The sequence below is a fragment of the Petaurus breviceps genome, unplaced genomic scaffold, assembly GCF_028583685.1.
Source record: "Petaurus breviceps papuanus isolate PSGF00001 unplaced genomic scaffold, PetGlider_PUasm1.0 37, whole genome shotgun sequence".
Classification (NCBI taxonomy): domain Eukaryota; kingdom Metazoa; phylum Chordata; class Mammalia; order Diprotodontia; family Petauridae; genus Petaurus; species Petaurus breviceps.
The window spans coordinates 105,636,058-105,663,095 of record NW_027186296.1 but is presented as its reverse complement, the minus strand read 5'-3'; the positions used below and the strand labels follow the sequence as shown (position 1 = coordinate 105,663,095).

At 38.6% G+C, this 27,038-nt stretch overlaps 2 protein-coding genes across 7 annotated transcripts in view; one reads left to right on the top strand and one right to left on the bottom strand.

Annotated features, from left to right (window-relative positions):
• The window catches only part of ANKRD1 (ankyrin repeat domain 1), a 392,615-nt gene that overhangs the window by 79,726 nt on the left and 285,851 nt on the right, over nucleotides 1-27,038 (top strand). The gene's annotated exons all lie outside the window — the stretch shown is intronic.
• Nucleotides 1-27,038, bottom strand: part of PCGF5 (polycomb group ring finger 5) — a 146,877-nt gene that overhangs the window by 79,394 nt on the left and 40,445 nt on the right. For 3 of the 6 annotated variants that reach the window (XM_069099216.1, XM_069099205.1, XM_069099206.1), the window contains exons 3-5: nucleotides 20,332-20,383; nucleotides 18,857-18,932; nucleotides 15,599-15,769 (exon numbers count right to left, since the gene is read on the bottom strand). The gene's annotated coding sequence lies outside the window, so the exon portion shown is untranslated. Of the gene's footprint in view, nucleotides 1-15,598; nucleotides 15,770-18,856; nucleotides 18,933-20,331; nucleotides 20,384-26,170; nucleotides 26,207-27,038 lie in introns of all 6 variants that reach the window. The other 3 variants (XM_069099208.1, XM_069099209.1, XM_069099207.1) reach the window with 2 other exon arrangements.

The following is a 27,038-nucleotide window of genomic DNA, read 5'->3' as shown; positions in this document are numbered from 1 at the left end:
AGACCCCAGGCTGCCGGAGTTTAGAGAAACCTGGTTACAAACTGGACCTCCGACTAGCTATCTGATATTGGGGCAGATCTTCAGAAGTTAGTTTTGCTGTAAAATGAAAACATTACCTACTTCACAAAGTTGTTTTATGTTTCAAAGAATATACATAGGTAATATGGTATGTAACTTTTGCCTTTTCAACCTTAGTGAAATTCCTAAAGAACAGGGCAAATAAATTCAAATGGCTTTCAATTAACCTCTAGGATCGAATACAAATAAAGCCATTTGACGTCTGGAGCCCTTCACTAGCCTATCTTTTCAATTTTACTATACACTATTTTCCCCCTTCAGGAATTCTACAGCATCCACAGGACATTCCACCCACCTCATTTCATTGCCTTTTCAATGACTGACCTCTGTACCTGGGATGTGTTCCTTCTTCATAATCTGTGTCTTTCAGAATTTCTGGTTTCCTTCAAAACTGAGCTGAAGGGCCACCTTCTATTTCTGGGGTCGTTTCCCTTTGACTGCTAGGTACTCCCTAAATGGACTTTGTAATATGACCTATTGATTCGTGTAATTATATATAGACAGATGATAGAGATTGTGTAACTATAAATGTATGAATACATATACACACATCTAGGGATCAACTATGTTTGATGGCAGGGAGTGTTTGGTGGCATGACAGATAACAGAACTGGGCCTGGAGTCATGAAGACCCAGTTCAGATTTGGCCTTATACACTTACTAGCTGTGTAACCCTGAGCAAGTGACTTTACCTGTCTTCCTGTTTCCTCATTTGTAAAATGGAGATAGTTGCTGCACTAGCCTCCCAGCATTGCTGTGAGGACCAAAGGAGAGAAATTATAAAGCACTCAGCACAGGGCCCCACATATAGTCTATGCAGGTGCTCAATAAAACCCTTGCTGATTGATATGTGAATGTCAGTTGTTCTCATTCTTCCCTCAATTACTGGGTGTGGATGTATATCCGTCTGGGGGAGGGAGACAAAAATGTTGCTAGAGCCTAAAGTGGCTCTTAACAATTAAGTAATATTTGTGTATGTCTTTAAAGCTTAACTTCTGTCTTAAATCTGACCTATACCACTAAAAGGAATGCGCAGAGTTCGAATTGTTCTTTTTATAATTACATTTATGGTGGAGGGTCAGGGGAGATGGAAGAAGAAATGGGAAAAGAAAGAAAATGCAATCTGTTGTACCACCAAAAAAGCATTCCACATCAAAAATAACTTTCACCAATCATACTCTGCTAATTCTAATGGGAACCCCTCATAAATCTCTATCTGCCAGTTTGCTAAACTGTGATCAGCTTCAATAAGTTACACCAATCATGATGAGCTGGGAAAACAGGGCTAGGTAAATGACTTTATGCTTGAAGGACTTCACTGCAGGTTTCTTTAATCTCAGAGAATAAACAAACCAAAATAAGAAGAGTCATCTTATTTCCAGTGCATTTAAAATATGTAATGGAAGCTATTCCCATCACAATAAGTCATAACACACATGGCAGCACGCCAATTTTAAGAAATTACCATTCACAGCACAACTCTATATACTGAAAAGTACACAAAATATATGGATGCTTTCCCATTTTCTTGATAAATTTTACAAGTGCAGTACATATTTATCTATTGTCTGAACAAACTGAATGACTCTGGATCAATATAGACAAATTGCTTTCATGAGAAAATAGCACAGTGAGAAAAGGTCAGAAGAAATTAACTTTTTTGGGGGGGCAGGGGTGCATATCTCATTACCTTCCAAAAATATTAACCAAAGATACCTTTTGCAAAAGTATTTCTAAAGAAAGAATGGTTAACAAAAGCAAGAAGATGAAGTTCCATGTGCCCAAGAAAAAAATTAAAGAATAAGAGAGTCATTAGCACCTTTCTCCTTCGTGTCCCTGCCCTGCTCATTAGTATCACTTAGGACTCATGCAATCCTTCACTTTTTACTGGCTCAGCTCTCCCTCAGCCTACAAATATGCAAAATTTGCCCCTTGCCCCCTAACACCAATAACTTCTAGGAACCTGCTTCCCTCAAGCTATTACCTGCTCCCTCCTCCCCTTCATGGCCAAACTTCTAGAAAAGAGTAGCCTTCACATGCATGGATCACTATCATCTCCCCCCTCCCTCCAACCCTCAAAATTCTTCCCTTCACTCCCTTATGTCTACAAGTTATCATTCTTTTTCTTCCTTTCGCTGCCACAAATCTAGAAAGATTGGTCTACCCTCAGTCTCCACTTCTTTGCCACCTGATCACTGCTCAAAACCTTAAAATCTGGTTTCCCTCTACCACTGTTTCCCCCCCAAAATTATGAATGATTACTATCAACTAAATCTAACAGCTTCCTTTTCTACAATTATCCTCCTTAATTTCTCCATGGCAATTCCTTATTTTCAATGATACAACAAATATTCTTAGCTAGTTCAAAGGATCATGAGACCCGAAATCATCCAGTCCAATTACTTTATGGATGAAAAAAAAACTGTGGCCCAGAGAAGTTAGGAGCCTTGCTCAACGTCATACAAGCAATAGGTGGCAAATCTGTGATTTGAAGTCCACATCCAGCACACATTCCATGGTATCAGACTGTCAGGTCAAAGAGGATACATATGTGGAAAGCAAGGACTGATACTGTTAGAATTGGGTCAGTGGTATGAACACTCCAAATATACTGAGGAAGTTAAGGAATTGAGGTGAGGATTATTTGTTTGAAACTATGGTATGTGAAAGAGAAGATAAAAGAAGAGCCAGAAACTGTGCTTGAGAGAAATGGGATGAAGACAGCTACACAAAAGTCAGTTCGATGTTGTGCAATTCCCCCCCTTCTGCTGCAAGTCCTCTTTGGATAGGAAATGACAGAACAGACATGGCTAACAAAGTTAATGGTCAAGCCAAGTAAGGGATAAGTAAAAGCATCTAGTTGCTATTTTACTGAATTCAAGTCATATGGCCCTGATAAAGGACAACCTTCTCCTAACTTTCAATGCCCCCTCCCTTCCAGTCTCCTTTGCTGGCTCTTCATCTTCTTTCCACCCCTTCAATATGGAAGTCTTGAAAAGTTCCGCACTCAAGCTTCCTCTCTGGCTAGCTTTCTTTTGGTGATCTCATCCACAGTATCATCTTTTACCACTATGCACATCACTTCCATATTTTATTCCATCCCCAACTTGACCAGTTTCACATCTCTGATAGTTGTCTGGATATCTGCACTTAGATGGTCCAAGAGCACCTCAACTTTTTATCTTGCCCCTAAAACCTGCTCCTCCCATTTCTCTATTTCTGTTGATGACACCTACCATCCTCATGGTCACCCAGGCTTATAACCCTGAGGACCTCTTAATTTCTCCCTCTCCAATTAGTTGCCAAACTTATCCATTCCACCTTTGTATTCTCTCTTAAATCTCTTTCCTCCTCTCAACTTTAATACCCCCTCAATTGGAACTACCTTTGTTCAGGTCCTCTTCTTTCTCATCAAAACTATTACAAGTGATTCCTAACCACTAGCCTTCCTGCCTATGGTCTATTGCCTGAGTAATCTTCCTATCTCATTCTCCCACTTAAAAATCTTCACTGGCTACTGAACAAAGACTAAACCTTGACCTTTAAGCCCCTTCATATTCCTTTTCCAGCCTATCTTCCAATCTTACTTAACACTGCTTCCCTCACATACTCTTGAGATGTAACAGCTAACTTGGGCCAACCTCTCTGTTCCCAGTTCTCATTCTGTCCTCTGCTGCCTCCATGCTTAGCTTGCTAAAGTCTGAATTGGTCTTACATGCCTATTCTTTCTCTCCATGCCTACAGCAGTGTCTATGAAAGACCTACCCCCACTTTCTTTCAAACACTATCACCTCTTCTACCAAACTTTGCTGATCATCTCTCTTCCTTTGCGAAAGGGAACCTTTTTTTCAGCCATCTCAGAACTTCAGCAGTTCAAGGCTTGGGGCTTACTAGATTCAGTTATTTGTGTTTTTTTTACCAGTTTTCCTCCCCATGGAATTGCAAATGCCTTGAGAGCAGTCTTTGGCACCTGTATCTTTCTCTTCCTTTAGTCTAACACAGTGCCATGGCATATAGTAAATGCTGATTAAATGTTTGTTGAATGAAGTAAGTGCCCATTGTGTACTGAGCACTATACCAAGTACTGAGGGAATGAGTGAGAATGGTGAGTGGCAGAAAGCATACAAAACAGAAAACACTTGTCCTGCTCACACTGTCTATGCTTACAACATAGAGATTGGCAGAAATTAGTCATAAAGCAGCATGCAATTATATGTAACAGTATAGGGGTTCCTTAGGTCGAGGCAGCATATAGTGATAGAGAGCCACTCATGAAGTGAAGAATACCTGGGTCCAAGTCCTGGAGTCTCTGATGCATATTAGCTGGAAATGGAAATCATTAAACCATAACTGGCTAAGACTGAAAGTGAAAGATGAGTTGCTGCTAAGTATTAGAAGAGCGAGTTCCATACTTGAGCTGATGAAATCAGAAGTTCCAATTTTTTTTAAAGTTCTTTTTGATTAAGCAAATCAATATATAAAAACCAGTACTTCATAAATAAGTTTAGAGTTGGAAAGGATCTTATACATAATCAATAATGCTTTTATTTTGTTCAGTAAAGCAAGATACACAACTTTCCTGGCTGCCTACACACACACACACACACACACACTCTCTCTCTCTCTCTCTCTCTCACAAGTCCCCTCCCCACCCCACAACCTCAAAAAACTTTCTCTTGATCCACCCATCCTCACCAGATATCTCCTCTATCTCTCCTCCCTTTCATGGCTAAACTCACAGACAAAGCCATCTACAAGAAGTGCCTCTGCTTTCTCTCCTACTCTCTTAACAATGTAGTTTGACTTCAGCTTCATCCTTCAATGGAAACTGCTGTCTCCAAAGTGGTGGAAGGTCAAATAAGCACTTACATCGTGCCCAAATGCCAGGCACTGTGCTATGCATTCTTTATCAATACTATCTCCTTTGAGCCTCACTACAACCCTGTGAAATAGCTGCTATTAATATCCCCATTTCACAGTTGAGGAAAATGAGGCAAACAGGTTAAGTGATTTGTTCAGGGTTAAGCAGCATCTGAAACTTGATTTGATCTCTGGTCTTCCTGACTTCAGCCCTAGCCCTCTATCCACTGTGCCACCAGCTGATTCTAAAACGTTACTAATTACTTCTTACTTGCTAAATTTAATGGCCTTTTCCCAATTCTTATCCTTCTAGACTTCTCTGAAGCCTTTGAAACTGTTGATCATCCTCTTCTCTTTGATATTCTTCTCTATCTTTTTTTTTTTGTGCCACTGGACAACCCTTGTCCCCAGTCTTGCATCTCCCACTGTCTACAGACTCCTTAAACTCAACACGTCCAAAACCGAACTCATTACTTTTCCTTCCAAACCTTTCCCTCTTCCTAACTTTCTTATTTCTGTGGAAGGCACAACCATCCTCAGTCACCTAAGCTTACAACTTATATTCATTCTGTTGTCAAGTCCTATGGATTCTACCTTTGTAACATTTTTCATATATGCTCCCTTTTCTCCTCTAATACTGCCTGGTACAGACTCTCCATTACCTCACACATGGTCTACTGGAATCACCTGCTGATTAGCCTCCTTGCCTCCTCCATTCACTTCCACTAGCCTGGAGTACTCTCCCTCTTCATCTCCTCTTAGTTTCCCTTGCTTCCTTCAAGTCTCAGCTACATTCTGACCTTCTGCACGAAACCTTTTCTGATCCTGTCTTCCCTCTGAAATTGTCTCTACTTTATACTAGATCTATCTTGTTTGTATATAGCATGCCTGTAATAAATAAATGTTGTTGATATCTGACTCTTCATGACCCCACTTGGGGTTTTCTTGGCAAAGATACTGGAGTGGTTTGTCATTTCCTTCTCCAGCTCATTTTATAGAGGAGAAAACCGAGGCAAACAGGGTGAAATGACTTGCCCAGGGTCACATAGTAAGTGTCTGAGGCTAAATTTGAACTCAGGTCTTCCTGACTCCAGGCCCAGTGATCTATCTATTGCACCTCCAGCTGCCCAATAAACAATAACTACCCAATGAATAATCATGGAATGGTAAAAGAGGAAATTTTGCAATTATCAATTCTATCGTGGTATTAAAGAATGCTTCCCAGGAATGTGAGTTTTGAAGACAGGGATTGGTGAAGGAAAGGCTGGAGGCCACTTGCTGATATAAGAAATTCTATGTAAAAAGGGAGGAACAAATAAGCCATGTGCAAGAGTCAGCAGGGAGAGCTGAACAGATACAGCTACGTCCATGTCAGGTAGCACCACAGAATGAAGCTGACAAAACATGGAGGGGAGGGTTTTGTAGGCCAGCAGTAGAGCAACCCAGTTTGGACACTAGAAGGAATGGCGTGATTAAAGGTACACAATACTAGGGGTTGGCTACAGCTGGGCTTGCAGGGGCAAGGAAAGAGCACAGTGGAGAAATGATAGAAGTGAACCTGCAGCATAGCAAGTTGCACCATTCTGAGGGGGTGCCTGGGGTCATGGGCAAACTACTAGTAGTGCCCTACCATTAACATTTTTATGCATATAAAATCAGGTTTTTGAGGGGTAGTAGACACAATCGGGCTCCTGTGTGCTTCCATTATGTAATGACCATTATTACTATGGACAAACCATTTATAACTCCTCAATGCTCCCAAACAACGGTGCTAAGACCAAGTTGCAGACAAAGGGCAGATCTGCATTGTTGGGGGCATTTGGGGGCAAACTTCCCTACCCAGTGAAATCCCTTATTAACAATACATACATACATACATACATACATACATACATACATACATACAGAAAAAAGCTTCAGCTAGATTCTGACTTCAGTTAGGGCCAAGCTACCCAATCATGGTTCTTGTCAGACACTCATTCTTTTGCTTTATATGCCCAATGAACATATTCTAGGAACTAAATTATTATAGAAGAGTATTTTAATGGAATGCCCCCAAAATGAGATAAAGTCAATTTCCTCAGTGAATAATGTCCAAGATGACATTTTCAAAGTTTGATGATTTTTTTGCATTACATTAATAATTAAGCAATATGATCTATTTCATTGTTATTAACTCCTATATAAGTCTAAGTACCTAAGAAAGACATTTAACTACAATATCTTAGATAAGAAACTTATTTGGTCCTCTTATTTTGGCTCGCTACAATTTAGTCTTCCTCCCAAGATATTCAGAGATTCAAAAGCAAATTTTAAATTTCAACACAAGTTATCATCATTTTAAAAATTATTTCATTAATTTTAAGACAAGGGTGGTCCATGTGACCTCAGACATATAAATTGTGCCTGACTTTCTAATTTCTAAATATAAACTTTTCCTTTTGTCCAATTCAATTAAACAAACATTCATTGTGTAACTACTGTTTGCAGAGCATAATGTTAAGCGTTAAGAGGAGATACAAAGTTTAAATAATAAGGGAATAAGACAGAAAATAACTGACACACAATAATATATTTTAGATGCATTAGAGAAGAACCAAACAATTCAGTGTGAGGTTCAATCACAGCAGCTAAAGCAATTCAGAGGAAGTATTTGAGAAGCTTTAAGAGATGAAGTAGCATTTGAATTGAGCTATACTGAGCAGGAATTCAACAAGAAGAAACAGTGAGGGAGGACATTCCAGGCACAGACAACATCATAAGCAAAAGCACAGAGGTAGGAAAGTGCAGGGTTTGTATTATGTATTATTGATAAAGATGAAGTAAAAAATTAGCCCAGCATTCTGTGGTTCAAAAGCACATGTAATCTTTTGTCATCACCCTTCTAGATTGTAAAAGGGCAGTTACCAATAAATTTTTGGTATAATTACCCAGAAAAGTTTCCATTATCCTAAACTGCTAAGTATTTATCAAGTATGTATAATATATGTTGTTGTTGTTGTTTAGTCATTTTTTCAGCCATGTCTGACTCTTCATGATCCCATATGGGGTTTTCTTGGCAAAGATACTGGAGTGGTTTACCATTTCCTTCTCCAGTTCATTTTATAGATGAAGAAAATGAGGCAAAGAGGACTAAGTGACTTGCCCATATAGCTACTAAGTGACCGAGGCTAGATTTGAACTAAGAAAGAGGAGTCTTCCTGACTCCAGACCAAATACTCTATCCACCTTATCCACTATGCCACCTAGCTGCCCCATTAAATGTGTTATAGATTGAAGCAAGTGGAGAAACAGAAGAAGACCAAAGTAAACAAAGGTATTTGAATCACTGTCCATACAAAATGATTTTTTCATAGATTTTCTTATAAAAGGATAAGAAATCAATCAATCAATCAACTAGTCTCTAATAAGTGACTATTAGCTAATCAATGATGATACAAATACAAAAGGGTAAACAGCCCCTGTCTTCAAGGAGCTTATCTTGTAAAGAAGCATTTACTTGATTATTGCCTTATGATCCTTAATAAAAGAAATGGGAGAGAAGGCAGGAGTATTCGATTCTCATTTTGCTTTATTTCTGCCAAGGAAGATGGTGATCAAAAAACATCAGGGAATTAAAACCCAAAGTAAGTAAGGCATTAGTAAGAGGGCACCTAGTCCTCTCAGTGAATTTAAGATACCAGACCTGGGCCACTAACCCCAGAGTTTTAAAAGAACTGCTGAGCCTTGGGCAAAACTGTGAGGAAGAGAAGAAAAGACAAGTGGCAAGCCTGGAGAGAAGCAATTCTATACACGTTTTCTAAAACTGGGAAGACAGTAGAGGCTACAAACCAAAGTCCATGGAACTTCATTTTGATTCCTGATGTGAGAGTCGAATGAGACAAGGTACATCAAGAGTTCTGCAAACCTTAAAGTATCATATAAAACTCTGCTCCTCCTATCATCACCACTACCAAATTTCTAGAATGTGTTACTAAAAGGATGGATTGTTCAACATACTAAAAAGGAAATGGTGATCCAAAGGAGCCAGCTTAGGATCATCAAAAACTGCTAAGGACAGAATGACCTCATTTTCTTTTAGAACAGGGTTATGGAAATAGTACATAAGTAAAAAGTACATTAGATAGATTACCCTTGGAAATAAAACGTAGGCCTGATGATACAGTTAGATGTATTTAGAACCAGTTTAATGACTAGACCCAAAGGGTAGTGATTAATAGGACAAAGTCAACTTTTGGGGAAGCCTCTAGTAGCCTGCCCTAGGGATCTATTTCTCTTTGACCCTGGGTTGTTCAACATTTTCATCAATGACTTATATGAAGGCATACACATCAAAATTTTAGATGTCCCAAATCTGGGAAAGAGAGTTTATGTGATGAATTACAGAGTGAGAACCAAAGATCTCAGTAAGATTGAGTGATAGGCTGACTATAATAATTTTCAATTTAAAAAGAATTAATGTAAAATCCTGCATTTCGACTTAAGGAATTAACCAGAATATCACATTATTTCTCATTCCATGCTCTATATTTTAGTCAAACTGGTCTACTTGCTGTAGATACATGAATACTCCATATACCACTCCTGTCTTTTAATAGATGCTATCTTCCTCTCCTCACCTCTGATGAATGGAATCCTTAGATCCCTTGCCCCTCAATTGTCATTACTCTCATTTTATAGTGAGTATATGTTGTTTTCCCTGGTAAAATATAACCTTCTTGAGTTTAGGATGTGCTTCATTTTCTATTTTTATCCCTGAAGCCTAACATAATACCTAAGGCAATAGTGATGTTTAATAATTCTTGCTGTTCCTTAACATTCCGTATCTCAACTCCACACATTTTCCCTGGCTGTCCCTCATGCTTGGAATTCACCCCTCCTCATTTCTGCCTCCTGGCTTCCCTGGCTTGCTTCAAGTCTAAGCTAAAACCCTACCTCCCAGAAGAAGTCTTTGGAGTCCCGTTTACTGCCTTCCCTCTGAGCTTATTCCCCATCTGTACTGCCTAGGTCTCGGGTGTATGCAGTTGTACTTTGACTTCCTCAAGTCAGGAACTTTTTTTTTGTCTTTCTTCATCTCCCCAGTTGTTAGCACAGTACTTGACATTCATAAATGTTTGTCTCAAATTGAATTAACTACAAAAAACCCAATATGGGTAAAGACTATTGGATACTTTCAAATGAGTGTTGGAAATTAAACTCGATAGTTCCAAAGCAAAGCTCATTATATTTTCCCCAAATCTTCCTTGCTTCTTCATTTCCCTATTTCTGTTGAGGGCACTTCCATCCTCCCAGGCTCACAAGCTTGAAATGATTTGTGACCCTTCTCTCCTTTAGAATCTGTATCTAACTAGCTGCCACATCCTGTCAATTCTACCTCTACAATGTTTTTTTCATCTACCCACTTTTTTCTCCAACTGAATGTTGGTTTAGGCCCAGAGGTAGGGAACCTTTTAGGGATTTGTTCTGTGAAGTCTAGATTCAGTCAAAGTGCCGTACTTGAGGACCTAGAGCGCCACATGTTGCCTCAAGGCTGCAGGTTCCCCACCCCCAGTTTAGGCCTTCATTGCCTCTAGCCTAATGTTTCCCTGCTTTAAATCTCCTTCTCTAATTCTATGTTCCACAAAGCTGACAAAGTGCTATTCCTAAGCAGAGGTCTGCGTATGTATCACTCCCCTTCTCAAATGGCTCCCAACTATCTTTAGGATTTAAAGTCCCCCACAGTTTGAATCCAGTGTGCCCTTCTCAGTTTATTATTTCCTTTACACAGTCAACATTCTAGCCAAACTGGTTGTATGTGACAGTTCATTTCTTCCCTCCATGCTATTTGAACAAGGAGTCCCTCCAGCCCTAAAAAAATTCTGACTCCCTTAAAGATGTAATTCAACTATTCAAACGCTATCCTGATGCCCATTTGCTAATGTTTTTCCCACTCCCACCTTCTACCTGCCAAAAATTTTATTAAGCTAACTTTTGACATATTTTTAAATTTAATTAACTTTGTTCATTTTATTTCCCCTCAATAAGACATAAGCTTCCTGTAGGCAGGGCCTTGTGTTTACATCTCTGTATCCCAATTGTACAGCACAGCACCTGGCACGTAATAAATGCTTATAGGGTGAATGAATAAAGCATGACTGGCCAACAGTTCCTATGAAAAAGATGTATGCTATTTGTTTTTAAACAGACTACAAAAACTCAATGACTCAACATAGCTGTAAGGATGCTGACGTCACCCGAGGTGGGGAGAACAGTGTCCAGAACCAAGGAGGTGATAGGGTCACTGCCGTCTGTGCCAGTCCCAAAGAAATTGGAGGATCACATTCCATTCTGGGCACCACACTGTGGGACAGGCATTGGCAGCCAGAGGACCAAAGTAGTGAGCCTGGAGAGGATGCTATGTTACACAAAGACCAAAGGGAGAAGGTTCAGGAGGCAAAAGTAACAGCTCCAAGTGTTTGAAGTGTAGTCATTTGCAGATGTACTTAGTTTGTTCTATGAGACAGAAGCAGAAGCTAGAGGGGGAAACCTGCACAGGGACAGACTCATTTTTACATAAGGAAAAACTTCTTCTCAGTTAGAGCTGCCCCCAAAGTAGAATGGCCAACCTGGGGAGGGAAAAGACGTCCTCCCTCCAGGGAGGTCTTTAAGCAGAGGCTGCATAATGTCTTCTCAGGGATGATCCTTCTGAAGTCTGGTTTGCGCTGTGATTGCCTTTGAGGTCCTTTAAGCTCTAAAATGTCATGATTCTGTGATTTTATTCATGAGAAAACAATTAAGGCACGTTAAACAAATGCAGGACACTCCAACGTGTTTCTCATTACCCTATTGGAATTGGTGTTTTGATTTCTTTTTCAAAGGGACTAAATGATGCTATTCAATGCAGTCTTGATATCTATATTTTAAAACAAATATAATTAAATGCTGAAATGGACAGCAAGGAGTTGAGGTTCTACAGGAGAGGGAAGAGAAAAGGTAATGAGATTAACTTGGTGAGCCCTAGAACTAAGAAGCTGAAGGACACATAAGACAATGACAAAAGGTGGAGATTAGGTGAGACCACTAAAGATGAATACTATAAAGATATCAAGCATTTACAGAGAGACAAAAATAGTAAGAGAAGGATGATAACAAATTACTTTCAAATACATTAGGCAAAAGAGACAGACCATATTCAATTTTGCTCTCTTAGAACATGGGAATGAAAAGCTCACTAACAATACTGAAAAAATATAGGCTTTTCTATCTCCCTCACTACCTTTGATAAAGATGAGATGTATTCAGTTCACTAAAGAAAGTGTCAGAATTTTTTCAACCAAAGGATGAAATATAAAAATTTAGTTCATCAGTCCCAATAAAAGTGCATTCACATTGAAAAGGTCCTAGAGCATATGGACTAGAGTTGCTGTTACCTTCATTTTTTTTTCTGGAGGGGGGAAGGCAAGGCAATTGGGATTAAGTGACTTGCCAAAGGTCACTCAGATAAGTGTCTGAGGCTGGATTTGAACTCTGGTCCTCCTGACTCCAGGGTCGGTGCTCTATTCACTGCACCATCTAGCTGCCCCTGTTACCTTCATTTTAACCTTTATTTTTGGAATCCTTCCCCTGGGAGGAGGGTGGTGGAAGGAAGGAGAGTCAGAAGACCTAGGTTCTGGTCCTAGCCTTACCATTAATTAGCTATATGCCTTAGGCAAGTCACTTAATTTCTACAAAAAAGGTTGATTAAGCCTTGAACAACTCTGCTAACCAGAGGTATTAGTTCTACTGTATCACTTAGACAGAATTTATTTAAATTGTATTTTGGAATCAGGTTGTGAGATATTAAATCCGCATGTGGGGGAACAAATTTGGATAACTGTCAAAGAACTAAGAAGAAGATTATTCATAAGACTGTTTTGACAATCTGATTGTAATACCCGTAAGAAACAGAGGGAACCAGTTGTCAAACAAATGACCCAGTACAGACAGACAGACACAGACACACACAGTTTTGACTAAGCATTTGCCAAAACGCTGTTTTCCATTACCATTACGACAGTAACGACAATTAGTGAAAAAAGCCCAAGGAGACTTTCCTAGAGACCTTGTACTGGACAGCAAGAATTCTCCGATCTCTCAGGAGCACCATTCTTCACGTTTAAATCTTACTATGTAAATTTAAACTATTTCCATAAGTCAATAGTGTGACTTGGCTGACAAATACCTGATACATTACACCAAATTAACAGAAGCACAGGATCTAAATTAAAGGAGATAATAGCCTCCCTTCATTCTGAGTCGCTCAGATCATATTTGGAGTACCAGTACAATACTCCAAAAGCATTTTTTCTAAGACACTTTTTGAAGAACAGAAAGCATTGACAAATTGGAATGTGTACAAATGAGAGTAATCAGGATAGAATAGATGTCCTCACAGGCTCTGTCCAATTTTAAACTTTTGGTAAGGCGGTCTGGAAACTTATATACTGGATGGTTGAAATAAATGAAGATGTTTAACCTAGAGAGGAAAACGCTGGGGGCTGGGGTGGTGAGTAGATTGTTAGAGAGGGTTAACAGCTACTTTGCAATAGTTGAAGGCCTATCATATGGAAAAGATATTACACTTTTATTGTAGTGCTCAAGAGAGCAATAATAGAACTGTAACAGATGTTGGCTCAATGTAAGGAAGAATTTTTAGATAATTAAAACTGTCCAAGAATAGAAGGGCCTGCTTTGTGAGGTAGCGAGTTCTTTTGTCACTAGACATTCTTACACAGAGGCTTCATGACCACCTGGTAGGGATGGTGTAGAGGGGTCTTCTTAAGTCACATCAGTCAGCCAGTCAACAAACATTGTGCTAAGTGCTGGGGATACAAAAAAAAAAAAAAAAGACAGTCCCTGCCCTTGAGGAACTCATGATCTAATGGCAGGAAACAACACATAAAAAGAAGTTAAAAGGGGGAGTGGGACCCAAGGGACATGATGAAGTCCAGTTCAGTCAGGTGGGAAATGAAGAGACAGCATAGGTGCCTTCCTTAAGTGAAGGATCAGAAAGGAATTCTCCACTGTCTCTGATGAGAGAGAGGAAGGGGCCTCTGGGCCAGGGTACTGAGGAGGGGGGAGACGTCATCAGCTGACCTCTAAGATGCCTTCAATTCAAAGATTCAGTGATCCCAAAGCTTAGATCCTTCTCTCTGCCCCTGTGAAATGAGGGTGAGATCTCCACAAGCTGCTGCACAGGATGGTAGCAGGAGAGAGAGAGGGATGAAGCCAATGGCAACAGGAAAGTGGGTGCAAACGTGGGACCAGCAGACATGAGGCAAGGAGGGGGCAAATGCAGAGAGCACCATGAATTCTGTAGCTTCAGGGACAGATGGGCAGATTCAGGGGTAAAGGCACTGGTCAGTGAGGACAGCTGTTTGTGCTGTTGCATGCCTTTCATTAACGATTATGTTTTACTTATATTAAGCATTTTAATAAGCTCATTTTGACAAAACAAAACTTTAAAACAGCTTCTTAATAGAAAATAAGATTCTCTTAAATCACAAAATGTCATCATTCATTCAATAAATAAATAATAAATAAAGCTCAAAATGTTGTCTGTTAAGCCTTAAGAGATCATCTGGGTTCAAATCGAACCCCCACCCTCCAACTAGTATAACACCTGTGCTCTAATAACATCTCCCAGGGTTGCTGGGAGGATCAGATCAGCTAGCTACAGACCCTTTTCTTACCTTACACTATCCAGGTCTGGTGGTGTAGTTAATACCATTCCTCACATGCTAACCTTGGATGAACTACCTACAGGCCAAGGAAAGGGTCTATACTACTAGAATGGATGGAAACCTGCTTTCTAAAGCTAACTTTGCGACTAGCTAGCCATGGAACTGGCTTCTTGGAGCCAAATTTCACAGAAATGTATAAAATGTTAGGAACTAGAATTTAAAAATCAGGGAGCTCATTTTTCTCATCTTTCAAACAAGATGAGAGCAAGCAAACTAAGGTTAACCAAGCAAAACAAGGTTAAGTGACTTGCCTAAAGTTCCATAGCTAGATGGCAGAAGAACTTACACCTGGACAGAGGTGGTGACATGTACTCCAGTGCACTATAAAAAAGAGGGAACTAGATTAAATCATTTTTTAAGTCCCTCAGATGTCTAAAATTCACTGATTCATAGGGTTAAGACATCCCTCCCCATCCCAGTACTTTTGTGTAGCTGCAGGAGACAGCAATGGTTGGCAGAGCACTAGCTAACCATCATTCCTGCTAGGACTTTGTAGGCCAATTTTATTTTCACCATCTTGATTCCCAGGTAGAGAGGAAGAGATTGTGGCTTAATCATCAACAGGCAAAGCAAATGGTAATTCAACGGAGGCAATAGAACCATTGCCAAGTCTTTTCCATGGAGAATAGATTATCAACTGTCCTTTTTCCCATGCCAGGAGAGAGACAAAGACTCACAGCACAGGGAAAAAGAATAATAAACAAAAATGTTTTCTCTTGACTGGCACAAAGCAGGTTTGGCCTCCTACCTGTCTTCATTTTCTGTCCCAAAGACACACAATCAGCTCCCCTGTAACACCTGAGTGGAAGTATTTCCCAGTCCCACTTGGGAATTGGTGATGGTGATCCTGAGAGAACAGAGAGGGTTTCAAGTTGTACATTCCCTGCTTAAATACTTACAGATAATGCTGCAGTTGCCCTGACAACGGGAGATCATGGTGGAGGTTTGTCTATATGTCAAATCCAGCCTCACCATGGCCAGCTTCAGCAATCTGGATCCTGGTGTGAGAAGAGTTCGCGGAGGACAGGGTGGTGAGAGATCACCGTCCCATCTCCTCTGAAAGACTGCAGCTGCAACGAGAGGGCATATTTTGAAAGTAAGGATGCTGCAGCTGGATGTGTCCTGATATCCCAAGAGGGAGGAAAGAAACCTGCAATTCTAAACAAGGGCTTATTACAAGGGCAAGAGGTACCGATTGGTTTGTTGCAGACTGTCAGGTTTTGGAGGGTTGATTACTCAGTTAATCTTTTGAAAGTCTGCTTATCTGGAACAGGGTAAAGAAAAAAATTAGTCTTTCAGCACCTCCTAGAATTAAGGATCAAATTTAGTTTACTGACTAATGTTGATAAATCCTACACCAAAGAGCAGGTTTCATCATTGAAAATTACCAGTTCACATAAAGTTAAAACATATATTTAATGGCTTAAAATTATCTTATTTGTCCCCATACTAAGGATAAAAAAAACATAAAAAGTCAGAAGAAGAGAAGTAATTAGATGAATTCAGGTACACATTATATCAAGAACCAGGGTGCCCTGAGATTAATTATAATGCCGTTCCCTTCCCCCCCAAATTTAAAAGGTGTTTCTCACTAATAGTTGCTAGAAATATATGGAACTCAAGGATTAAAGATTTGTGAGTCACTATTAAAGGATTTTCCTGCTCTAGAGTCTATTATCTATTGCCCAGTTCTGGCAGGTTATTACTTGTTTCAGCACCTAAATCTGATGCTCCCTATCACTATTTTCATTTGACCTACAGGACAAAAATTACGTGCTATGTTACTTTTCATGCTGTGAGTGAAGGAAAGATTTCTATGGACTTCTTTTCCACAGCCGAAATGGAATGTTTAGTTATTTGATTAATGTGCATTTTCAGTGGTAAGAAGGATATAAAAGTTGCCATTTCAGTATAAATTGGAACTTTTGTTTTATGGATTCTTTAGAAATAATGATCTTTATGCAGAATGAGCCACACATTTTTGGCTGTAGGCAATGTGGAAATTTGTTTTGCTTGACTGCACATTGGTTACAAGGATTTTATTTGGAGAGGGGGTGGAGGGAAAAAATTGTTTGGTAATTGAAAAAAACAATTCAAAAAAGGATTTAAAAAATTTAAAATGAGAAATAATAGTCTTTTCTTCCAGGCTGCCATTGATCTCACAACCAAGTTACTTTTATTGCATTACATTTAGGTTATAGGTAACTAATCCATACATTATAAAATACGGGCCTTTATTCCAAGGCTTTTATTTTTTTTTAACAGCTTTGAGATTCCATAATCACAGACCCAGAATTCCACACATGGAGTTCTCTTGAGCACAAAAATTCCCAAACAAGAAGGGGGTTTCTGTTGACACATATAAAACTTGGTTAATATAATTTTGCTATTTAAAAAGTATATATTTAGAAAGACCAAAGGTATTTTATATGTATTTCAACATCTCTGTTATTCTTTAGCTTCATTATTGTACATAACATTTTACCTTTTGTTATTTATTAGCTTTATTTCATACTTAAGAGTAATCATTTTACATTCATTCATTCAATTAATAAACATTTATTAAGCACATCCTAAGTACCAGGCATTGTAATGAGAGCTGGGTATACAAAAAGAGGCAAAAGATAGTCTCTATCCTCAAGGAGCTTGCAGTCTAATAGGGGAGCCAACATACAAAGAAAATTATATACGGAATAAGCAGGCAATAATTAAGAGAGGGAAGACACTGGAATTAAGTGGGGTTAGGGAAGGACTCCAGTAAAAGACAGGATTTTATTTGAAGCTTAAAGGAAGCCAAGGAGGTCAATAGTCAGAGTTGAGGAGGGAGAATATTTCGGGTATAAGGGGAATTCAGAAAAAAGCCTAAAGCTAGGGGCAGCTAGGTGGCACAGTGAGTAGAGAACCAGCCCTGGAGTCAGAAGGACCTGAGTTCAAATATGGCCTCAGACACTTAACACTTACTAGCCATGTGACCTTGGGCAAGTCACTTAACCCCAATTGTCCTGCCCTCCCCCCTCCAAAAAAAAAGCCTATAGCTGAGAGATGTGTTTGCAGAACAGCCAGGAGCCCATTGTCACCAGATGGAAGAGTACATTCATGAAGTAAGGTATGAGAAGACTGGAAAGGCAGGAGGGCTAGGTTATAATGGGCCTTGAATGCCAAACAGAGCATTTTGTATTTGATCCTAGAGGCAACATGGAGTCACTGGAGTCTCTACACATATGGTACCTCAGAAATAGAGCCTTAGAGTCACTTTTACTGGTATGTACCCTCCTCCTGTTAACTCATCCTTCTAAATATCATTCAAAAATTTCCAATTCATTTCCATTCTTACTCTATTCATCTCTTATCACATGATGGATTACAACAGCCTCCTAATTTATCTAACTGCTTCTAATCAATCCCAACTCCAATTTATCATTTTATACAGCTCCCAGATTAATCTGAAAATATCACTTTCATTATATCACTCCCCCCATCAACTTAAGTCAACAAGTCGAGAAGCATTTCTTAAGTTTCTAATACATGCCAGGCATTGTGCCAAGCACTGGAAAAATTATCTATCATATAGGAATCTATGATTGTTCTTTCTTCTATTTGAATAAGTCCAAACTTCTCTGCCAGAATTCAAAGTTCTCCATGAACTGCTCTGGCATTACTTTCCTGATTCACCCCAGCCAATACTTATGTCTCACTCTGAAATTTGCCTTGGATTTATTTTGTATATACTTGGTATATACTTAGATGTGTTCACGTTGTCTTTAAGACAGTTCCTGCATTCAAAAGAAGCTTATGTTTATTTCATTTCTGTCTTTGTATCTCCACTGCCTAGCACCCAAACACTTGGAGAGTTTATTGTTTGCAAAACTACTGAGCAGAGCAGAGTTTTTATGAAAATCATATGAAATAATGCATTTAGGATACTGTGTCTATAAAGTGCTACATTAATAGTAACATTATATTGCAAAGCACTACCCAAATACAAAGTATTAGTATTCCTGAACTGAACTGCCTGAAGACTGTAGTTGGAAGATCTGGACAAGTTAGGGAAACCAGAAAAGGAAGACAGAAAAAGTCAAAGATTTCATGGACACAGAAGAGCTGAGTCATCAATACTTCGTTAGTACCGTAATTATTTGATAGATTGGTCAACTCACTTGTGTTGGTACTCTCTCCACTGGTACAAATCGAAACCCATCAATGTCTTCCCACTCTGAGATTCTTCTCTTTACCCTGTAAATTTTCCATTAAAGAAAGACTTTAAGACCTTCCTGTACCCTTTATCTCCTAAATACAGTAGTTTGCACTCAGACATCAAAGACTTTGTTCTACATTTCTTTTGTATTCCTTGTTATTTGCATGGTAGATTCTCAATAAACAACAGGGTTAATTTTTTAAAATCTTGATAAATACAGTTAGAAATATGGAACATAGTTTAATAACTGTTCAAATAAAAATACTGTCAATGCAACACAATTCCATAAAATTGTACATAGGAAAATGCAAAGGATCTGTGATCATCTCACAACTTGGGAAATTCCTCAAGTAGGAACTTGCTCAATCAAGTTAGATAAATCCATAAAAATGCACAAGGCATAGAGATATAATGACTTGCTTAGGAGTACAAAGGGAGCAAATATCAGAGGCCAGACTGTAAATCTGTATAACAGATGGGCTAAAGAAATAAGCCAAGATTTATTAACCTATATGACTGCATATTCCACTTGTTTTGCATTTAATCTCTTAGTTTGTAAACACAATAGTTAGTGTGTCTATAAATTTTTTCCCCCAGACTGGAGAATGTATCAGAGAGTTATTCTTGAGCATATGACAGAGAAGAGGCTATGAAAAATGCAAAGAGACTCTGATACTTACTTTTCACACTAATTTTTTGAGAGACTGTAAAAGATAACTGAGAGCTGGGTCCAATCCAGAATCTCAAACATGCCTGAGTCTCACTGATAAAAATGTGTAGATCATGATGAGTGAGAGACTGAACAGCAGAAAACAGGTGCCATCTAAATGGCACCAGGTGTCTAGCACCACGAGGACCTGGAATAGGTCTGCTAGTTTCCCTAAGAGGTACAGCACACTTCCATGGCCAAGACTCCAAATATCATGGCTGTGTTGTGTACAGAACACACGCTTCACATGGCATATGCCTCTTTTTATAGCCATCACCAGCTAACAACAGCCATTTATCTCTTTTAAATATAACATACTGATGTTAGAGATGCTTTGAATGAAATTTAAAAAGCTGTTTATTTGTTTAAATGATTTATTAGAAACTGCCCAAGAGTCTCGAATAGCCAGTCTCCATCATGATGTTTGCTGAACCCAGAAAAGTGATATTTTGTTTATATTTACCCTTTTCTCCACCAAAGCTAATTTCTAAGGCAAAGAACACTTATTTTTTCTGGATATCTCTGTGTTATCTACTGATAATTTCATCCTTCTTGAAACTCTCTTCTCTCTTGGCTTCTACAGCACTATCTTGTCCTGGTTTTGTGAGACCAAACAAGGGTTCCTGTTCTTCAATTCATTTCAATTCAACAATTCTTTATCAAGCACCTACTATGTGCCAGGTATTGCTCTAGGTGATGGGAATACAAAATGAGAAATGAAACATTACCTGTCTTCAAGTTTACAGTCTACTGGGGGCAGTGGGGAAGCCACACGTACACCTATTTTTTAAAAAAAACAAATTTAATAAAGTACTTTCCAGGGAGAAGGTACAGGTCTATATGACAGTTTGTTAATAATATAACCCATCTGGACTGGCCAACTGATGGGACCCTTGGGGTGCCCTCCTCTCTCGCTTTCTCTTCACCTTTTCCCCCGGCCAGGCACCCAAGAACCCACTCAAGGTGTCTGACTAATCGGTCTGTCAGTAATCAATTCTGCACTGCCTTACGATGTGCCAGGCATCGAGATTTGCACTGGGGATATGAAGAAAGGCAAAGAGAGAGCCAGTTTTCATCCACGAGGAGGTCACAATATTATGAGGGAGACAACATGCAAACAAGCTAAATACAGGATAACTGAGAAATAATAAGCAGAGGGAAGGCACTAGAATCAAGAGGGATTGGGACTGCAGAAGGAAGGTGGGATTTGGGCTAGGACTGGAAGGAGGCAGGGATGGGGAGGGAGAGCATTCCAAGCATGGAAGACAGGGAGTAAAAATGCCCAGAACAAGAAATGGAGAAACAACAAGGAAGCCAGTGCCACTGAACTGATGAGCATGTAAGGGGGAACAAGATTTAAGACAACGAGGGCCTTGAATGCCAAACAGGGGGACTACTCCCACAACTGGGATGAAGGGGGAGTTATCAACTCTCTTCTCCAGTGGAAGTTCACTGGGTGTTTCTATGCATTTTTGAGGCTGTTGTCCTTAATGTGTTTTCTCTCCCAATTACAACATGAGTTCTTTGAGTGCAGGGGCCATATTGCTTTTCTATTTGTATCCCTAGCTTAATACAGGGCTTGATACAAAATAGGGAACAAATGAATGCTTTTGTATTTGCTCATTTATTTGATACAAGGTGAGTTCCTGAGGTAGCAATGGAAAGTTAAGGAAAAATAGGATGAGGGTATGACATGGATGGGTATGAAGGAGCCAGGAATGGAAGTGGTCAGGGGAAGGAGCTCTAGCCTGGGCACTCTACAGCTGAAAAAGCACAGGGAGGCTGAGTGGAACAATGGGCAGCAAACTACCACGCCTTTCATAGTAAAAAAAGAAATACTGGTTGAGAGAGTAAACATGTTTGAGGTACTAACTTCAGGACTTCTCCATCTCTTTACAAGGACATTATTTTGGGCAGATGATCTTTCCCAAGCTAAGAAGAAACAGGAGGGTCTTTGATCTCTGTATTTTAATAGTGTGGCTTTTTTCTCCCCAGCCCTAACTGTAGGTATCACCCAAGGCCCAGTTCACTCTCTCAGAGCTCCTTCCTTCTCATGGTTTCAAAGATTACCTCTATTTAGATAAGTTCTACATCCTCCCAGCATAGATTATAAGTTATCTCAGGGCAACTTATATCTTTGTTCATCTTTTTATCTCCACAGCCAATCAATACTATACACAAAGACTTTCTCAGTCCTCCTTAATCTTAGTGCTTTCCCTGAAATTACTTCCAATTTATCCTGTATATATTTTGCTTGTACATAGTAGTTTGTGTATTCTTTCCCCCACTGAGCTGTGAGCTCCTTGAAAGCAAGGACTGGAGGGGCACAGCCAAGGTGGCAGAGTTGACTGCAATTCAGCTAAACTCTCCCAATATTTCTCTCCCAAAACCTTTAAAATAACACCTCAAATCCAACTTCTGGGGGTAGAGCCAAGAAAAGATCAGGATGAGCCATATTTCCAGTCCGAGACAACTGAAGAAATTGGTAAGAGAAGTCTGTGACTGAGGTAGAGGTCAGCCTGGAGTGCAACACAGGCCTCCACGACACCAGCATCAGCTTTGAGAGCTCTCACAGTCCAGACATGGTAAGGGCGCTGGACAACTAGTAAGAGAAAGAGATTACAGGGGACCCTTTGTTGGCACTAGGTGTAGGATCCTGTTACATTGCCCATATATGCAGTTCTAGGATCAAGAGGAGCACTAGTGCTTGTGGTCACAGGGGAGCAGAGGCCCATGGCACAGTCCCAGGGAGGAATGCTTGTGATCCTTCACAAGGGAGCAAAGACCCTGGTCTCAGTCCCAAGACAGAACAGAGCAGTAGAGATTGAGGCAGCAGAAGAACAGGGGACCAGAGTCAAGAGACGTGCTAGCATTTGTAGCTTCAGAGGAGCAAGATCCCTTCCTGGGTAAATACCAGAACACAGGACAGAGGGGTGGTGAGCACACCTCTCCTTGGATCACACCATCTTGGAAGCACCAAAACTTACAGACCCCCAGAATTATCTCTGAAAACAAGAGCAAGAAAAACCTGAAGCTTGAGACAGCACTTCTTCTACTCTGGGAGCAGAGCCCAACTTTAATATGAAGTTTAAAAATCAAAAAATAGGCCAGAAAAATGGTCAAACAATAACCAAAAATCTCCTGACCATTAAAAGCTACTATGATAACAGGAAAGATCAAGACACTAATTCAGAAGAAAATAACAATGTCAAAACAGGTATAAAAAAAGCCTCAAAGGAAAAAAAAAGTAAACTGGACATAAGCCTAACAAGAAATCCTAGAAGAACTCAAAAAGGATTTTAAAGATCGAATAAAAGAAGTAGAGGAAAAACTGGGAAAAGAAATTAAAATGCTATAAGAAAATTACAAAAAGAGAGTGCACAGCTTGGTAAGAAAAAAAAATATCGAAGAAAACAAAATTTTAAGAAACAGAATTGGCCAAATAAGTAAAAGGGACACAAAAATCCACCGAAGAGAAAAACTCCTTAAAAAGCAGAAATGGCCAGTGGAAAAAAGGTAAAAAAGTACACTGAAGAAAAGAATTCCTTAAAAAACAGAACTGGGGAGGTGGAAGCTAATGACTCCACGAGACATCAGGAAACAATAAAATAAAGTCAAAAGAATAATAAAAGAAAAAAAAGGAAGAAAATGTGAAACATCTCATCTGAAAAACAACTGACCTGGAAAACAGATCAAGGAGAGAAAACTCAAGAATCATTGTTCTACCTGAAAGCCATAATCAAAAAAGAGCCTAGACATTATATTTCAAGAAGTTATCAAAGAAAACTGCCCTGATATTCTAAAACCTGAGGGAAAAATAGAAACTAAAGAAATTCACCAATCACCTCCCGTGATTCCAAAATGAAAACTGATAGGAATATTATAGCCAAATTCCAGAGCTCTCAGATCAAGGAGAAAATACTGTAAGCTTCCAGGAAAAAAACAAACAATGCAAATATCATGGAGCCACAGTCAAGACCACACACGATTTAGCAGCTTTCACATTAAAGGAGCAGAGGGCTTGGAATATGATGTTCCAGATGGCAAAGAAGCTTAGACTACAACTAAGAATAACCTGCTTTGAAAAACTGAGTACTGTATAATCCTTCAGGGAGAAAAATTAATGAAACAGAGGACTTTTAAGTATTCCTTATGAAGACAGAATAAAATAGAAAAGAGCTAAATAGAATATATAATATTCAATAATAAGACAAGAGAAATATTAAAAAGGTAAACAAGAAAGAAAAATTATAATGAACTCAGTAAGATTAAACTTTTTATATTCCTATATGAGAAGATGATACTTGTAACTCCTAAGAACTTTATTATAATTAGGGCAGTTAGAAATCAGTGGTTAGAAGCAAAACAGACTTTTGAGAAGAGACAGAGTAAAAAAAGAGAGAGAAGGATAAACAGGGAAAAAATAAGATAGAATAAAATACAGAGTTAGTAATCAGAAATGTGAATGTGAATGGAATGAACTCACCTATGAAACAGAAGCAGACAGCAGAATGAATTAGAAACTAGAGTCCAGCAATATGACGTTTACAAGAAACACACTTGAAATAAAGGGACACACATAGAGTAAAAATAAGAGGCTGGAGCATAATCTGTTATGCTTCAGCTAAAGTAAAAAAGACAAGAGTAGCAATCATGATCTCAGACAAAGCAAAAGCAAAAATAAAACTAATTAAAGAGATAAGCAGGGAAACTACATGCTGCTAAAAGGTACCATAAACAGTGAAGTAATATTACTAAATCGTAAACATATATGCACCAAATGGCTTGGCATCCAAATTCTTTTTTTTTTTTTTGCTTTTTTTTTTTGGAGGGCTATTGGGGTTAAGTGACTTGCCCAAGGTTAAACAGCTAGTTTTTGTGTTAAGTGTCTGAGGCCAGATTTGAACTCATGTCCTCCTGACTCCAGGGCCAGTGCTCTATTCACTGTGCCACCTAGCCCACCCTGGCATCCAAATTCTTAAAGGAGAAGTTAAATGAATTACAGAAGGAAATAAAGAGTAAAACTATACTACCGTGTTTCCCCGATAATAAGACCTATCCCGAAAATAAGCCCTCCCCTTACTGTGTAAGATTCCTCTAAAATAAGCCCTCCCCCGAAAATAAGCCCTATTGAGATTGCTACTGTAGTGAAGGTGATCCCCTGCGCTACATGCTACATTACGGTACCCTCTGTATGCACTGTCCCTCCCCCCCCCCGGTGAAACGCACACCGCGCTCCGAGCTGCATCCAATCAGAGCTGCAGCAGTGAGCGCGTCATCCTGTTCTTCCCCAGTGATTTGCTTGCTGGCGCCATTGAGAGCAGTGCCGCGGAGGAGAGCTGAGGCAGGACAACATAAGCCCTCCCCTGAAAATAAGCCCTCTGGTGTTTTTCTTTCCAAAAAATTTAATAAGACAGTGTCTTATTATCAGAGAAACACGGTAGTGGGGGACCTCAATTTTTCCCTCTCAGAACTAGACAAATTTAACCATAATTTTAATATACCAAAATAATTTTAATAACCAAAATAAGAAAGAAGTGAATGAGAGAAATAGAATTTTAGAAAAATTACAAATAAGAGGCCTCTGGACATAACTGAATGGAACTGGAAAGGAGTATACCTTTTTATCAGATATACATGGCACCTTTACCAAAACTGACTATGTATTAGGACATAAAAACCTCACAACCAAATACAGAAATGCAGAAATATTATATGGATCATTTTCAGACCATAATGCAATAAAAATTATATTCAGTAAAAGATCATGAAAACATAGATTAAAAATTAGTAGGAAACTAAGTAATATAATCCTAAGTAATGAGTGAGTCAAAGAACAAATCATAGAAACAATAAATAAATTCATGAAAGAGGATGACAACAATGAGGTAACATACCAAAATTTATGGGATGCAGCCAAAGCAATAATCAGAGGAAAAATTATATCTCTAAATACTTACATCAATAAAATAAAGAAAGGGAAGATTAATGAATTGGGCATGTAACTAAAAACACTAAAAGAGGAACAAATTTAAAATCCCCAAATAAATATCAAATTGGAAATCCTAAGAATCAAAGGAGAGAGTAATAAAATTCAAAGTAAAAAAAACAGCATGAACTAATAAAAACCATGAACTAATAAAACTAAAAGCTTGTTTTATGGGGGAAAAAACAATAAAACAGATAAACCACTGGTTAATTTGAATTAAAAAAAAAAGAAAACCAAATTACCAGTGTAAAAATGAAAATGGTGACTGCATCAATGAAAAAGAAATTAAATTATTAGGAATAATTTTGTCCAATTATGTACAAATAAATCTGACAATCTAAGTGAAATAGATGAATATTTTAAAAAACTATAAATTGCCCAGATTAACAGAAGGGGAAATAGAATACTTAAATAACCCGATCTTAGAAAAATAAATTGAATAAGCCATCAATGAGCTCCCTAAGAAAAAGCCCCAGGATCAGATGAATTCACAAGTGAATTTTACCAAAAATTTAAAGAACAACTAAATCCAATACCACATATACTACTTGGAAAAATAGGCAAAGAAGAAATCCTACCAAATTCCTTTTATGATACAAATATGGTGCTGATACCTAAACCAGGAAGAAGAAAAACAGATAAAGAAAACTATAAACCAATTTCCTAATGAATAGGAATAAAAAAAATTTAAATAAAATACTAGCAAGGAGATTGTAACAATATATCACAAAGGTCATACTCTATGACCAGATGGGATTTATACCACGAATGCAAGGTTGGTTCAATATCAGGAAAACTATCAGCATAACTGACCACAATAATAACAAAACAACAAAAGTCATATGATTATCTGAATAAATGCAGAAAAAGTTTCTGACAAACTACAGCACTCATTCTTATTAAAAACATTAGAAAGCATAGGAATAAATGGAGCTTTCCTTAAAATGATAAGTACAGTCAACTATTGACACAAGGTTAGGAATGCAGGACCCTCATGAATGTGAAAAACCATGAATAACTCTGGACCCCACTCTAAACTTTTATTTTTAATAATTCTTATCATCTTTATTTAACATACAAAACAAATAAACACTCTGGAGCCATAAAAATGTTGCAGTTTCTATGAGAAAGAGATTAGTATCTTACACACTGCAGAGTCTACAGCTATCCGTGTAGCTGTAGCAACTGCTTCGTGAATTGCTTTCTCTTACAAAAAGTGTAAGATACAAAGATCATTGGGGGGGGGGGGGATCACATGACCAAGTCTGGGTGGCAGAAAAACAAAGAGGAAGCATTCCCAAACAGAGTGAGTAACCTGCAGCTCTTTAGTGGAATAAACTTTAAAACAAAATTTAACTGTTTAAAATAAACTTACATATGTATACTTATGATAGTAAATGATAAAATGGATTAATAATATATAATATTTATGTATTTGTGACCTAA